The sequence below is a fragment of the Chionomys nivalis genome, chromosome 11, assembly GCF_950005125.1.
Source record: "Chionomys nivalis chromosome 11, mChiNiv1.1, whole genome shotgun sequence".
Classification (NCBI taxonomy): Eukaryota; Metazoa; Chordata; class Mammalia; order Rodentia; family Cricetidae; genus Chionomys; species Chionomys nivalis.
Window position 1 is genome coordinate 41007238 of NC_080096.1, and position 15413 is coordinate 41022650.

Sequence of the window (15413 nt, forward strand, 5' to 3'; positions counted from 1 at the left end):
CGAGTCGGATGCAAACTGCAAGAGGTTTATTAGGTAGACACAGGTACCTGCGGGCGGCAAAGTCTTTCGGAGGACTTGCGCGCCTGTAGACTGGGAGGAGGACTTTTTATAGGAAAGAGGGCAGCAAAAAGCAATTTACAGAAGCAGAAGCGTGGTTATCAGAATGAGGCGGGGGGGGGGGGGGGCATGAATGGTTTTCCTCTCCCAGCATGGATGTCTGGCAGCAGACATCCTGCTCTTATCTTATAGGTATCCTACTTTGAAGTCATCCTGCTTTGTAGATGTCCTATCTTATAGATATCCTGTTTTCCTCTCACGAGAGCAGGCTAGCTGCTGATCCTGAGAATCTTTCAAGCAAACAGGACGTTCTCCCGGGGAGCCTGCTAGCTGCGGGTTCTGAGGAGGGGGTCTGTAGGGTCTTTCATTCCCCCCTTTTCTTTTATCACAGAGTTAAATCTTTTACTCTAAGCAGTTAGGGAACCTCGGTTTCTTGTTGTTGTACCATATGATACTGATGGGTCAGCACTAGGGCCTGAATAACTGACAGCCTGTCTTTCATAAACTGGACCAAGCGGTTTAAGATGCAGGGCCCAAACAGGAGTATCAGAAGGAGGACAATCAATCAAGGGACCCATCAGAGGAGACAATAGAGTCGTAAACCAGGGAGACTTATTAAACCACCCTTCGAACCATCCCTGTTGTGATTCGAGCAGCTTTTGTGTCTGTCTTTACCTCTCTCTAAGCTTTGTCATAGTGTGGTTCACATAGAAACAACATTCCTCTTTGAGTGCTGCGCATAACCCTCCCTCTTGTAAAAACAACATGTCTAGCCCCCTCCTGTTTTGTAGGGCTACCTCTGAGAGGGGGGGTTAATGACTCTTCAAGTGCGCTAACCGATTCTTCCAGTGCCTTGATATCAGTATGCATGGCTGCCTGAAGTTGTCTAAATTGGCTGGTCTCCATAATCTAAGACTAAGGGGTTGCATCTACCTCCTGGGGTGGCGTCCTGGACATTGGTAGCGGTAGTGATATCATAGCAAGGGCCACAAGCTTTTCCCCCGCAAGTCCAGGGTCCCCTTCCCGAGTACCCAGGCGTGGTTCCTCGTCTGAGCGTGATTAGATCCCAGATGGAGGAGGGTTTCCAGTAAGCCTCCCCCGTCGTTTCACAACCCCATTGGGCACAGTAACCGTCCCCCGGCCCTCCATGTCCCTTTTGTGTGTTTTGTCCTGGACAAACGTAGAAGTCTTTGTTCCTGGTCCCATGTCGTCCCCCTCCACCCCCCGGGTGATGGCAGTCATATCCCGGGAATGTCGCCATCCCCAGTCTTAGTAGGGCCCATATAATGATCCAAGGGCCCCACGGGTAAGCCTTATCTTTAAGGGGTTTTGAGTGCGTTGGGCTCTCCATGCTGGGGTTGCGGCGGGCTCCATTTTGTCAGCTGTATGGGCGGCCTTAACGTGTGAGGCGTGGATCCAGGCTGTGATGCCGTCAACCTTTAGTGCCATTGGGGGTCAGAAGGACAGTGTAAGGGCCTTTCCACCGAGGTTCCAAGTTTTAGGTCTGGTGTCTGCGGACACAAACAGTATCTCCTATCTGGAAGGGATGCGGTTCCACCGGCTGGTTCAGTTGGTCTCGGTAAGCAGCGGCGAGTGGCCTCCAAACCTCTCTCTGCACAATCTGTAGACACCTGTAAATGAGCCTCCAGAGAAGGACTGTTAGCAAAATCGGCAATGTTTGAATTAAAGAAATTTATAAATGGGGAGGAGCCCCATATAGGATTTCAAAAGGAGTCAGTCCATGAGGCCCCAGGGTGTTGTGGGCCCTGTACAGGGCCAGTGGTAAGAGGAGCACCCAGTCTCTAGTGCCAGTTGCAAGCGTTAATTTGGATAAGGTCTCCTTAATTGTTCTATTCATGCATTCTACCTGTCCTGAACTTTGGGGTCTATACGCACAATGTAATTTCCATTCGACCCCTAGGAGTTTGGCCACCTACTGACTTACCTGGGAGACGAAGGCGGGCCCATTATCGGTGCCAAGACTTGAGGCATTCCGTACCTGGGAAATATTTCTTCCAAGAGCTTTTTGGTCACCACCTTTGAGGTTTCGTTTTTGGTGGGAAAGGCTTCTACCCATCCTGAAAAAGTGTCTATGAACACCAGGAGGTATCTGTACCCCTAGAGACCTGGCTTAACCTCTGTAAAGTCGATCTCCCAATGTACTCCGGGACAATGTCTCCGTGCCCGAACTCCTGGACCAAGCTTGATTCTGCCTGCATTTACCTGAGCGCAGGCTTGGCATTCATCAGTCACTTTTTGCAGGGCTCCGTCCCTGTTCAGGAGGTATTGGCCTGACTCCTGTCTGTCCAACAAGGTTTTCATCTTCTTTGGCCCCAAATGAGTCAATTTATGCAAGTAGTCTATTATTTTATAAGTATGTTTTGTTGGCATACCAATCTTTTCCTTGAAAACCCAATGTTGCTTTTCGGGGTCATATGTGGCCCCCATTTTCTTTAGGAGATCAATGTCCTCTTTACTATGGGGTAGCGAACTGGAGGCTTGGGCCTCTTCCGGGTTCGTCAAGGGGAGAGCTTGGGAGGTCTTGGTTGATTTTATAGCAATCTCTCAAGCAGCGTTATCTGCCAGCCTATTTCCCTTTTCCTCAGGGCTATGGCCTTTTTGATGCCCAGGGCAGTGCATAATACTTAATTTTGGGGGCAAAAATAAGGCTTTCAGGAGTGCCAGTATCTCAAGTTTGTTTTTAATTTCCTTTCCTTCTGAGGTCAGCAGCCCTCGTCTTCAATAAATTTCCCCATGTATGTGAGCCGTGGCGAATGCATATCGGCTATCCGTATAAACATTCAGTCTCTTACCTTCTGCCATCCGGAGTGCCTAGGTCAGAGCGATGAGTTCAGCCCTCTGGGCGGAGGTGCCTGCTGGTAAGGCTTCTGCCCAAACTACCTCAGTCTCTGTTGTCATTGCTGCCCCCGCCTTTCGTTTCCCATTTGCCAGGAAACTGCTGCCATCCGTATACCAAGTATAGTCAGCATCTCGGAGGGGTTGATTCGTCAGGTCCGGTCTGGTCCCGTGTGTTTCTGCGAGGATCTGGAGGCAGTCGTGGTGTTCCGGGTCCTCAGGCAGGGGGAGCAAGGTCGCGGGATTAAGAGCGACCACAGGTCCGAATTGCACCCGGTCCGCATTCAGGAGCAGGGCTTGGTAGTAAGTCATGCTGGCATTGGAGAGCCAGCGGTCTGGAGGCTGCTTGACCAAGGCTTCCACCGCATGGGGTGCCAGGATAGTCAGTGGCTGGCCCAGGGTTAGTTTACCCGCGTCTTTAGTGAGGACTGCGATAGCTGCTACCATTCGCAGACAGGGCGGCCACCCTGAAGAAACTGGGTTGAGTTTCTTTGAGAGATAAGCTACAGGACGCCTCCAAGGGCCCAGTTTTTGAGTTAGGACCCCTTTGACGTAACCCTGTCTCTCATCCACGAACAAGTCAAAGGGTTTGGTGATGTCAGGGAGGCCTAAAGCAGGGGAGGCTGGTAAGGCTTTCTTAATGTTTTTGAAAGCCCTCTGCTGTTCCTCTCCCCAATCAAACATTGTCCCTTGTTTAGTTAGAGGATACAAGGGTGCAGCCATCTCGGCAAACCCTGGGATCCAGAGGCGGCAGAATCCCGCTGTTCCCAGAAACTCTCGCAGCTGGCGGGGGTTCCGGGGGGGCAGGGATGTTAGTGATAGTCTGTTTGCTCACCTCGGTCAGCCATCTCTGTCCATCTTTTAATTGATAACCTAGGTAAATGACTTGCTTCTGGCACATCTGAGCCTTCCTGGCTGATACCCGATATCCTAATTGTCCCAATGTCTGTAGGAGGGACTTTGTGCCCTCCTGACATTCTTTCTCTGAAGCGGCGCCAGAAGGAGGTCATCAACGTATTGGAGCAATGTCAGGGTGGGGTACTGGACCCGAAAGTCGCCAGGTCCCGGTGCAGAGCCTCATCAAAGAGGGTCGGGCTGTTCTTGAATCCCTGGGGGAGCCTAGTCCAGGTCAATTGACCCGAAAGACCAAGATCTGGGTCCTTCCATTCAAAGGCAAAAAGGGGCTGGCTCTCCGGATGCAGCCGCAAGCAGAAGAAGGCATCCTTTAAGTCTAATATGGTATACCAAACGTGGGATGGTGGCAGAGTGCTCAATAAGTTATAGGGGTTGGGGACCATGGGGTGCATGTCCTTCACCCTTTTGTTGACCTCCCTCAAATCCTGCACTGGCCGGTAGTCCCCAGTCCCTGGTTTCTTTACTGGTAAAAGGGGGGGTATTCCATGGTGACCGGCAGGGGATGAGAATGCCCTGGTCCAAGAGCCTCTTTTTTTGCAATAAGCACATTGGTCCCTGTCCATTTTGGCCCCCTTCCTTTCTCCCAGCCTACCTCCCTCTCTTTCTTGTCCTTGAACTACAGTGGCCAGCAGCCTGCTTAATTCTTTATTCTGTTTCATGTCTCTTTCCTCATTTATTGGTTGCTCCTCTGAATATACTTGTAAATTCTCCTTTCCTTCTCTCTTTCTTTGCCTCTTCAGCAGATCCTGTATTGTATACCCCTGCAGACCTTCCAGCCTCTGTAATTTACTTCTGATATCCGGACTGGACTGCCAAATAAAGGATATTGAAACACTAATGGCCTGCCCCGGTTCCCCGGGTCATAGGGAGTATACATTCTGTATGCTTCCTTAAACCTCTCTAAAAAGGCAGAGGGAGTTTTCTCATTCCCTTGTATCACTTGCTTTACCTGAGCCACATTAGTGGGGCGGCATGCTGCCCCTCGGAGACCCGCTATAAGCAGCTGGCGATAGAGGCGTAGGTGTCCCTTACCTGCAGCTGTGGTGAAGTCCCAATCAGGTCGCATCAGAGGGAAGGCCTCGTCAATTTCGTTAGGCAAAAGGGTTGGGTGACCGTTGTCGCCTGGAACGTTTCTCCGAGCCTCCAAAAAGACTCTTTGCTCTTCCTCTGAGGTCAGCAGGGCTTGCAAGAGTTGCTGGCAATCATCCCAGGTGGGCTGGTGGGTGACTAAAATAGACTCGATTAGATTAGTCAGCACCACTGGGTTTTTGGAAAAGGAAGGGTTATGCTGTTTCCAGTTATAGAGATCAGAAGCTGAGAATGGCCAGTACTGTTGCTGCCCATTCGGACCCTCTCGGAGGGGAAGGGCGTGGGAGGTGGAATCAGGCGGCGGCTCGCGTCTGTCCCTCTGTTGGCCAGCCATAGGTGAGAGGGCCGGGGATTCTTGTGGGGGCCCCTCGGCCATCGCCGCTTCAGGTCCCTCTGGGCTATCTGATCCTGCATATGGAGGAGGCTCAACATTTTACAGGGTGTGTCAAACTTTTCCAACTTCTATAAGCAGTTACAAATATCATCAGGTCAATTCCAGTAAGAGTACAATGACAGACATTGTTGTTACTAAATACCATCAGTTCCAGTCTCTGAGAAACAGTTAAAACCCCAATTTTCCCCCCTTCTTAAGTGAAGAGGGGTTGTTAACGATTGTCCCATGGTACCAGATTTAGACTCGAGCACAAACAGATATACAAAAACAAAGAACATATTTAAACACAAAAATCCAACAATCAGACACAAACAATATGGACGCTCAGCACGGCTTTGGCGCAAAACCGAAAGCAAAACTTCAGACGGAGACTGTGAAAAATCAGGCTCCGGCCACCTTTGGAATGTGGCCCGTCAGATGAGCACCGAAAAGGCTCCAGATTCAGACCCAAGTCAGCAAAGCAAGACTTTGGGATACAGATTGAGCTCCGGAAAAAGCTGCCACCTAATTCAGGGCTCCAGACACCCTTGGAACGTCTTCCAGGGCTGCGGGATGGAAGTCCGAGCTCGTCAGCTCCTTCCTGGGCCCGCCAGATACAGAGCACCCAGATCTGAGTGTACAGAGTTAACAAGCACAGAAACGACGCAGACACAGACTAACAAATCGGTGCTGGCCAGCTTACCTCCCGATGGTGGGTCGGTGGTCCCTGGGTGAGGGCCTTCAATTCCCGGCCAACGCACCAAATGAAAGACCCCCGGTAGGGACCTTCCCTCAGGTGGAGACCCCGGACCCACAGACCAGGCCGAGACCACGAGTCGGATGCAAACTGCAAGAGGTTTATTAGGTAGACACAGGTACCTGCGGGCGGCAAAGTCTTTCGGAGGACTTGCGCGCCTGTAGACTGGGAGGAGGACTTTTTATAGGAAAGAGGGCAGCAAAAAGCAATTTACAGAAGCAGAAGCGTGGTTATCAGAATGAGGCGGGGGGGGGGCATGAATGGTTTTCCTCTCCCAGCATGGATGTCTGGCAGCAGACATCCTGCTCTTATCTTATAGGTATCCTACTTTGAAGTCATCCTGCTTTGTAGATGTCCTATCTTATAGATATCCTGTTTTCCTCTCACGAGAGCAGGCTAGCTGCTGATCCTGAGAATCTTTCAAGCAAACAGGACGTTCTCCCGGGGAGCCTGCTAGCTGCGGGTTCTGAGGAGGGGGTCTGTAGGGTCTTTCACTGAGTCTTGAAGGTGCGAATTAAAACTTCCATTTACTGTGCTGGTTAAGACCGATTGCTGCTCTTCAGGGAGAAAGAGTTGGGTTCTCAGCATTCACTTCGGGTAGCTCACAATTACTGTAACTCCAGCTTCCGGGAAATTCATGACCGCTTTCTGAGGATACCCACTCATATCATACGTGCACATACATATAAGTAAAAATGAGTCTTTTCCCCATACATAATATACATATTTACACAAGTGTGTTGTGTGGTGTAAGCGAATGTTTGCTTGTTTGCGTGTATACAAGTATGAACTCGTATGTGGAGGTCCAAGGCTGACAGACGTGTCTTTCTTCCATCTTATAGACGGAGGCCCGGAGGCCCTGAGCTCTCCTCTTCACGGAGGCGCACTTTTGCATGGCAAGTTCTTTACCTGGAGAGCCAGCTCCCTAGCCCTCACAAAGTATCTTTTGAATAGCTACATCGTACAAGCCCCTGCTGGAGGTGTAGTGAAGAACAGAATGAAGAAAACAGCACCTAGCTTGTTCTGGAAGAGACAACCTGTAAGCCAGCACAGCGAAACTTTAGCAGGGTACCTGTCTAGGTTGGCTTTCTGCTGCTGTGAGAAAGACCACAACTGAAAACAACTTGGGGAGGAAAGGGTTTGTTTTAGCTTACAGGTTACAGTCCACCATGGGGGATGGAGGTCAAGGCAGGAACTCAAGACAGAAACCTGGAGACGAGCTGAAGGAAACACCATGGAGGAATACTGCTTACTGGCTTGTTCCTCATGGCTTGTTCCGTCTGCCTTCTTAGACAATGCCGGACGGCCTGTGCAGTGGTGGTACCAGCCACAATGGGCTGGGCCCTCCCTCCCATGCCAATCATTCTTTAAGACATCTCCCCACGGACTTGTCTACAGGCAAACCTGATGGGGGCATTTTCTCAACTGAGGTCCCCTCTTCCCAGATGGCTCTAGCTCTCTCATGTTGACAAACTAGAAAGTGCTGCTGGGAAGCAGGGCATAAAGAACTCAGAAACTAAGGCAAAACAGGATTTTGATAAAATTAATTTTTAAATCAAAATTAACAAAAAAATCATAGAAAGAAGCTAAGTTGTTAGCTCTAGGGAATTTTAAATGTTCCAAAGACAAGTTAGCTTAAAAAGCACGGAGCGGGGAGCTGGATGGTCCTGATGTAAATAGGTTGCCCATAGGAAGCCTCAGCACGAAGGTGGCATGTCAACAAAGAGCTGAAGGAGGGGAGAGTCTAGAGCCTTGTGGCTGTCTGGGGGAGAATGTTACACACACAGAATGAATGAAAATGTCCTGTGCAGCAGCTGTGTTTATTTCAGTTCCCTTGTTCAACAATGACACTTTATGGATGGCCTCAAGTGTACTGGGCCCACCATAAGACACTGATGACTCCCATAATGGTCCAGACAACTCTCGGTGTCCCAGGAGCTTCATGAACAACGCCTGCCTGTGATCAGTAACCTCACTGGAGCACAGGGAAGGGGGAGCTTACTGAGGAAATTACCTTTCAGCTTACCTTAGAGATGTGTCTGCCAGGCAGAGGGGCCAGGACAGTCAGAGGCATGGAGTGGAATGGATGACATCATACAAGAGGGATAGGCCGGTGCTGGGACTACATCTCTGTTTCTCACGGCTCCTGATGTGCCAGAATTGTTAAGGGTCAGAACCTAGGTCCCGAAAACCCCAGTAAGCCAGATTTGGCCACCTATCCTCAACAAGCTGAGACTAGGAGTTAGACCAATTCCCTGGTGGACAGACAGACAGGGAGAGAAGCCATGCTAGGTAATAAAAGTGGCAAATTAGGGGCTGGAGAGATGGCGCAGCAGTTAAGAGCATTGCCCGCTCTTCCAAAGGTCCTGAGTTCAATTCTTAGTAACCACATGGTGGCTTACAACCATCTGCAATGAGATCTGGTGCCCTCTCCTGGCCTGCAGGCATACACACAGAATATTGTATACATAATAGATATTTTACAAAAAATAAAAATAAAAAAATAAAGGTGGTGAATTTCCAAGATGGCCAACTTTTTTCTCACCCTCCTGATCTGAGACAAAAACCCATCAGCTTAAAGCAAAGAAAAGCTTTGTAGGCTTCTCTTTCCCACCAGCAGGCCCCGTGGTGACTGACTGGCTGGACAAGTGGTACCACAGTTCTGGGCCAATCACCCATCCTTGCTTTTTTCAAACTGACTAATCCTAAATAGTGGAAGACCCTTCAGAGGCTTTAACACCCCCAGCCCTAGAGGGAAGGCTGGATTTTCCTGCTGAGCGTCCCCTCTACTTTGCAAAGGGTCTTTTTCTCTGTGTCTGCTCTGTGTGTGTTTCCTCTCTCCCAGGGAAGGCCTTTCTCCAGCTGCTGATTCTGTCTGAGGTGTCTGAGCGGTCTCTGCTGCCACCTGTGCTGCTTCAGACTGCCCCTGCCTTTTAACTCTAACTGGCAGAGAAGAGACACCCAATCAGGACCCCTAGACTGTCTCAAAGCTGTCACTGTCACCGTTTTTAGACTGTCCTGAGAGGTGGCCTGACGAATTGCAAGTCCTCTTCTGAGAGATAGGTTTCTTTCTGGGTGACTGTCTTAGGGTTTTTATTGCAGTGAGAGACACCATGACCACAACAACTCTTATAAATGAACCATTTAACTGAGGTGGCTTGCTATGGTTTCAGAAGTTCAGTCTATTATCATCATGGGGTAGGGGGTAGGGGAGGGAGCATGGCAGTGTGCAGGCAGATGTGGTGCTGGAGCTGAGAGTCCTACATCTTGACTAAGAGGCAACAGGAAGTCGACTATCACACCAAGTGAAGCTTGAGAAAAAGAGACCTCAAAGCCCGCCCCCACAGTGACACACTTCCTCCAACAAGGCCACACCCCCTAATAGTGCCACTTCCTTTGGGGGCCATCTTCTTTCAAAACCACTACATTGGCTCAGACTTTAGTCGTTTCCTTCCCGTTAGTGTGAGATTTCCAGAGGAATTCTCATTTCTTGTGGCACATTGTTTCCATAGCCCCAAGGAGGGGCACAGTGTCTCTTTAAGAATGTCTTTATTCCTCTCAGGCATGCAGGCTCCAGTGACTTAATACCTCTGCCACAGCAGTGCAGGAATCCCCATGTACATGGTTACTGAAGTGGGACAAGCCCAGGCATTGATATCTTAAAGTCTCCCCTAGAATGACTATGTTACATGAGCTGGCCTGCAAGAAAGATACTGGACAACTTGGTGAGGGAGGGTGGTAGATATATGGTTCATCATACCCTTATATTGAGGAAGACATGGCTTGACTAGAGCACATGACAGCACATGACCATAGTGTCCGCCAACCTGCTTAGAGGACCAGGTTGAGCTGGTGGTCCTGAGTTCTTCTGTCTCTAAAAGCCATGCTGGGTCCCCGTGGCCCAGCTCTATGGGAGGGGTTTTCCTCGGGCACTGGTGTCTCTCAGGTTTTGCTGGAGCAATATTCCTCCAACTGGGAGGGAAGTCATGCTTGGAATTTCTTGGGATTCATGTGTCCACAGTGACCTTTTATTCTCCCTCTGCCCAGACACGTAGTTATAGCCCCTCCGATCTGGGGAATCTAGGCAGTGCCCTTTATACCCTGAGGTGTTAATTATTTCTCAATTAGCAGTTCCCAGGCTGCAGAACACAGTGGTATGAAGAGGCCTAATGACCTATAGTGTTTATACACCCCCACATCTTCAGAGCACTTAACCACAGTAACTAATTAACGCTCACGACCCCCTTGGGAAGCAGACCAGCATGCTGTAGTGATTTGTAAGTGCACAGGAGCTTCTGTGGTCTGGAGTGGGGGCCTGGCTGGACAGTCACAGAGTCCAGGGTGGTAGAGACCCAGTGTCTGACCCTGTCATGCTAGCAGATTCCTGGGACACATTTCAATCAATCAATTTATTGGATGCTTTGGTTTATAGTCACATTCCTAGTTTAGCCCCACAAATTAGAAAAGCCCATTTCTTTTTCTAGTTATCAAAAATAAAGGGAAAGAAATAGACAGCTGCCTTGCTGTCCCACAGTCCCAGGACACTTCATGCCCCAGTGGCTTTCCCTGGCCACACTTGCATCCTCTTGAGGGTGACCCTAATCTTGCCCTTTCCCGTATCCTCGGCATTTTGAAGAACCACAGTTTTGCTTGGTTTGTGGCTTAATATATCAATAAATAGAGGAAGGGACAGCTTGTCTACCGCTCAGATGACAAACTCCTCTGACTCAAGACATCCCTGCATCCAGAGCCTATGACCACAAACCAAGAGGGACTCTAAGCGTGGGTAGAACATGCAGGATGAAGGTCACAATGGACTCCCTGGCTACAGGAGCCAGGGCTTCATGGAAGAGTGTCTTTCAAGAGGAGGGCACAGTACCTTGCAGTGTTCTCAGACGTGACATCTGAGAAACAGACAAAACTTTAAACTGGAAGTCTTGTGTGAGTAGGTAGCAGAAATATACTAGATGGGTCTTGTGTATGATTATCTGTGTAATTAGACAATGACTTGTAATTAAATGTGATTGTATATGGGAAGTTGTTGAAGGGCACCTGTACCCAGTGTTAAATGGAATCATACTTATAGCTAATACTCCGGTATGGCTCTGCGCCTGTTGTTTTCCTGACAGCTCCATGCCCCGCTCTCAGGACTCACTCCTCTACTTCCTCAGGCCTTCATCCATTCTCAGCCAGGACACCCTCTTCCCTTCTGCAGTCCACCCCTACTCAAGGCATCCCTGCATGCTTCATACCCTTCAGTCTTCTCTCTAATACTCATCACTATTTAACATAGTAAAGGCTTTTCCAGTGTGGGGCTCACTTGGGTTTCATCCTTCCCCACCTCTGTCACCTTAGAACGCAGTGATACACTAATGCCTATCCCGGGGGCACCAAATTTTCTTCTTCAAGAGTTAAGCAGTACACTAGGTACTTCAGGCTTTGCAGGCCATATGGTCTTTTTCATAGCTACTCAATTAGGTCATTATCTAGTAAAAGTAACCAGAGGAGAATGTAAACAAATAAATATGGCTGTGTTTCAATAAAACTTTATTTTAAAAAAAGAAAACCTGGTGGCAGATCAAATTCACCCATAGTTTACCCACCGCCTGGACTAGATCATTGCCTGGAACATTATAAATGCTTGATAAAACTTTGCTGAATTAATTGGTGAATAAAAGGATGAATGAACACAAGGCGAGTGTTACACTGTCTTACACATCTGGTATGCAATAAATACCACAGTACCCCTTCCTTCCTATTTGCACTTAGGAAATTTAATAAGATAGATTGTGATGTATAGAGGAGTGTAAGGACAGCACTGTGGATCCAATGAGTACAGTTGGATCCAATGATTACAGAAGCCTGTAAGCTCAAAAATCTGTGGATTGGCCGGGCGGTGGTGGCGCACGCCTTTAATCCCAGCACTCCGGAGGCAGAGGCAGGCGGATCTCTGGGAGTTCGAGGCCAGCCTGGTCTACAAGAGCTAGTTCCGGGACGGGCACCAAAGCTACAGAGAAACCCTGTCTCGAAAAACCAAAAAAAAAAAAAAAAAAAAAAAAAATCTGTGGATTGGGCCAGCTAGAATAGCTGCTATTGTAGTTGTAGTCCAAAGGCTAAAAAAAAAAAAAAAAAAAGATTTATTTATTTATTATTATTATGGTGCCCAGAAGAAGGCACCAGATCTCATTACAGATGGTTGTAAGCCACTCTGCGGTTGCTGGGAATTGAACTCAGGACCTCTGGAACAACAATCAGTGCTCTTTAGCTCTGAGTCATCTCTCTAGCCCCCAAAGGGTCTTCTTGCTGAAGGGAAGTTAGTCCTTATTATTGAGTGAACAAGGCTACACACACTAAGGACGGCGATCCACTTTACTCAGAGCTCTCGGGGGTAAATACTAGTCTCTTCCAAAAACCATCTCACAGAAATGTCCAGAATAGCGTTCGACCAAATATCTGTGCTCTCTGGCTAAGTCCATATGTGCTAGTATCACAAGATACTTGAGACTGGGTAATTTCTAATTGTGCTTTTTAAAGATTTTTTTTTTCTTTTCTTTCTGAAGACAGAGTTTTTCTGTGTATCCCTGACTGTCCTGGAACTCACCCTGTAGACCAGGCTGGCCTCAAACTCAGATATCTGCCTGCCTCTGCCTCCCAAGTGCTGGGATTAAAGGCGTGCGCCACCACACTGCCCGGCTCTTAAAATTTATTTTTTAAAGTGTATTTTATTTTTGACTATGCACATGTGTGTCTGTGCGAAGGTGAATACAGGTCTTTGACCATAGAGGTCAAAGGCATCAGATCCCCTTGGATGTGGAGTTAGAGGCAGTTCTAAGTTGCCCAATGTGGGTACTGGGAACCAAATTCATGCTCTTTGAAAGATCAGCAAGTAACCTTAGCTGCTGAGTCATCTCTCCAGCCCCAGAGACTGGGAAATTTCTAAAGAAAAAAAAAAAAAAAAAGCCAGAGATGTGTGCCTTGCATTCTAGGAGCTGGGAAGTCCAATGTTAAAGTGCTGGAATTTGATTTTGGGGAAGTATATTGCTCTTTTTCTGTGACCAAATGCCTGTCAGAGACAATTTAAACAGGGCATATGTTAGTAAATCCTGCAAAGCCAGCTTGAGTATCCCCTAGGTGCCCTGCAAACATCCCCTCCTATCACCCACTGCCACCTTATTCTTTTGGTTCACAGGGTTTTTTTTTTTTAATTTATTTATTATGTATACAGTATTCTGTCTTCATATATGCCTGCAGGTCAGAAGAGGGCACCAGATCTTATTACAGATGGTTTTGGGTTACCATGTGGTTGCTGGGAATTGAACTCAGGACCTTTGGAAGAGCAGGCAGTGCTCTTAACCTCTGAGCCATCTCTCCAGCCCTACAGTTTTTTGTTTGTTTGTTTTGTTTTCAAAGTTTAGTTCTTCAGAGTAGGGGAAGGCAAAACGGGGTGGCTCAGTCTGTGGGAGCACATGGTGTCAGCATCTTCCTTTGGCAGACAGGCAGCAGACACCCACCAAATGGGAATAACTCTCAAACTTGTCTCCCACCTAAAGGTTCCCTCAAAACAGCACCACCGGCTGGGGACCCAGCATTAAAATAAGATGAGAAGGGCTCTTGGGTCAGGGCCCAGTAGTATCCACCTTAATCTTTGCACTCCTAATAGTCTGTGAATGCTCCTGAAACCAGACTTTCTGCAAGGAAAGCAACAAGCAGCACTCTCTAAACACAGCATGCACCCCCCCACAGACCCCGCAGAGGCAGGGAGGTGTGGTAGCTGGGGGTGTTAGTGGGGGTAGCTGTCAGGTGGTGGGGGTAGGGTTGAGGGTAGATTTAGAACAGGTGTGAAACCTGATGTGAGCAGCTGGATGTGGCAAAGCTGAGAGAGGAGGGTGCCAGTGACTCTGGCCCCAAGAACTGGGGGGCGGGGGGCGGGGGCGGGGAGGGCACGGGGGGGGGGGGGCGAGGCTCTGGCTGCGGAGCTTCAGTCCGCAGTGCTGGAATCTGTTTCTATCTGTTCATTTTACTGTTAGGATGTAAAGTGCTAAATGTCATTATCTTCCCTTTCCCTAAACAAGAAGAAAGTCAACAGCCTGAGAAGGAGACTTTTCACTTCATTTGGCATCCAGCCACCATTATCCCTGCAGGGTACTCTCTTGGCGGCGGGGGGTGGGGGAGGTGGGGGGGATGGGGGGATGGGGGGGTAAGCAGCTTTTAGCTGCTCACACCTACGCACCGCACCTTTGCTGTGAGAGCCCAGGTCAGAGCATAGCATAGCCTGGCTGGCAATACTGCACAACAGCACCATGCTAGGAAGAGGATGCTGAGCAGAGGAAAGAGTCTATTCAAGGTCACTTCACTTATTAGGGTCTATGCTCTATGGCCCCAGGAAATGAACTTGAATTGGGGGAAAAAGTTTTAGAAAAGGTATCAACTCTATAAAAGGACAGATCTGTTGAAAATGAACTGATTTGTTTTCTGTGGCTTTTTTTTTTTTTTGCCATCTTTATTTTTCCTTTCCTTTTAAAAACGTCTTCTTTTATTTGTTTAGCTTTCCAGATAGGCTCCCACTCTGCAGACCTGGAACTCACTGTGTAGCCTAGGCTGGTCTTGATCCCAAGGAGGAGCCTAGGGAGTGCTGGGATTACAGGTGTGAGCCACTATACCTGACTATCAATTAATTCCTTTGTGATGTAGCAATCTGCCTGTCTGCTGTATGCAACGGTTTGCAGACACTCCCACTTGGCGATCAGGAGATGGGAGGCGGGAGCAGGTGAAAGCTGTGATTGAGGAATCCTGTTCATTTTTATAGTCTTTCACGTCCCTCACTCATACCTCTTAAACAGATGTTCCCAGCTGCCTAGCAGCTGTGAGATCCAGGAGAAGAGAAGGCAGGCAGTGCAAGGACTGAGGCTTCTGTGGCTTCATCTGTGTGACAGTTATCCTCCCAGACACTCAGGGGGCAGAGCAAGGAACTTCCAGGTCTGACCTGACAATGGCTTGTTGAAGAGGAACAGCCAAGATTCAGGTCCTGGGACAGCACATTCTTCACTATGCTACAGAAGGGCCACTCAGGCTAGCTGAGGACAGCTGGGGGCAGGGTGCCTTTCAAAAACTTCCATAGGTCTCTAGTAGCTTTGTAATTCTCCCTAAATCCTGAGGGTGATTCATAAGGTGTTTTCCTAATTGCTGTGCATAGTCCAGACTGCTACCTCTCTGAAGGCAAGGGAAAGACACGGTTGGTTCTGGCCCCAAAGCTGTTCTGGAGTTTGGCCTGTGCTTGCCATGTATTTGATGAGACAGGAAATGGAAGAACTGAGGTTCTCATGGACTTGACAGAAGTAAACGGCATCCTTGAAAGGACTATGAAAG